Raw genomic sequence first — 1808 nt, 5'->3', positions numbered from 1 at the left:
AATGGAACAGATCATCATGTCTTCTCCCCAGTGGAGCCACTTATGGGTTTGAACCTCCAAACTTTCAGTTATCACCTAAGTGCATCTCATTCTCCTTCTATTCTCCTGTTTCTACGTGCAATTTTCTCTGAAAACCCTTTGCTCTTTTGTCTATGCAAACTTGCCTCTCTCTACACGCCTCATCCACTCTCTGTTCTCAACGTGACCACCACACACAAAATTCACCACCTTCTAGGTCCGTGAAGCTGCATCCAATCCCACTTCTTAAATGAGCTGTCAGCCCTCGAGCTCAACGCGTAACAAATGGATCTTATCGCCTTCCTCTATGGGCCTCTCCCAGCAGCTTCACAGCCATGGAACCTCAAAGCCATTCTTGACTCATTCTTCCTTCAGACCTCCAGTCTCTGGCAAATCCAATATCCTGGTTTTGCTTGCTATTAGCTCTCATTTCTATGCCCTTCCATTCCAGTCACCAACACTCCATGTCAGGCCTGTATCTTCTCACACCTAGATTATTGAAATATCCTTTCAATTGATCTTCCTGTACCCCCTCCATCAGCAGCAGATTAATCTTCTGAGAATGTCAATTTAATAGTAGTAATCTTCCACTCAAAAGCCATTGGTGTCTCACCCTTTATCTCAAAAAATGAAGTAAATTTTTCTAATCTGTAATTTAAGGATCTCTACATCCTTATGATAAGCATTCGGTCATTTTTTTTATCTTCTAATAAAAATCCTCCAGGGAATAAAATATATCCAGTTCATCTTTGGATCCCCTGTGCTTCACATGGTGCCAAGCAATAAATGTTTATTGAACTGAGTTTAACTCTAGCTGATCTCCTTCCACAATTATAAGTATCTTTTGATTGAATGTCAAATTGACAAATTCAATTTATTGATCTAATTAGTATTTAATGCTGAAGTGCTTAAAAGTATATAAGCACCACAGTTATACATTATTTACAAAAATACAAAATTTATAATGAAAAAGTGCATTAGTTAGTATAGACCAGTTTATGCTATGATAACAAACAACCCCAAAATCCCAGCGACTTTACACACCAGCTTATTTATTGCACATAAAGACAGAACAGAAGACTCTTCAATGAAGCCGCCCTTCATATGGTGTCTTGGTGTTCCCAGGTGTTTAGATCTTCTGGCCATCCATATCAGAACACCCTTTCATAATCACTAGGGCTAGGGAAGAGGCACTGGAAAAATCACATGCTGAATTTTTAAAACTTCTGCCTGAAAGGAATGCACAGCATTTCCAACTGCATTTCACTGATGAAAGCAATTCATATGCCAATTTCAAGGACATGAGAAAGAGAACCAGAGTATTGATGCATGAGGGACGAGCCAAGCAGGACAGTCAGTGAATCTGAAGTTCATACAGTGGCTCTCAAAGTTTAGTGTGCACCACAATCACTGCAGAATTTGTATTTAAAAAACCCCCACTTCTCTGGATCCCACCCTCAGGGTTTCTGATTTGGTAGGTCTCAGGTGGGTTTTGTTTTGTTTTGTTTTAAAGGCATTTCAAAGATACTAATGATGCTATGGTTCAGGATCCACACTTTGGGAACAAGTTCAAAACCGTATATATAAGTAACCTTTATCTATTTTAAATGGTCCCAGCTCTTGGAGCAAGCCCACAATTTAACTTGCATTTGAGTGACAAGAAAATGTCTCTAGGAAATGGAGAGGAATGTAGGATTGAAATGATCACCATCAACATAGAACAGCAAAGAGTGTCTAGAACTGTTCTCCCTAAGCTTTCTCCTACTTGTTGACCCTCAACAATCACTTTT

This window comes from Echinops telfairi, unplaced genomic scaffold (genome assembly GCF_000313985.2).
Source record: "Echinops telfairi isolate 266 unplaced genomic scaffold, ASM31398v2 ScPeMD7_7420;HRSCAF=8458, whole genome shotgun sequence".
Classification (NCBI taxonomy): domain Eukaryota; kingdom Metazoa; phylum Chordata; class Mammalia; order Afrosoricida; family Tenrecidae; genus Echinops; species Echinops telfairi.
This window is presented reverse-complemented; position numbering follows the sequence as displayed.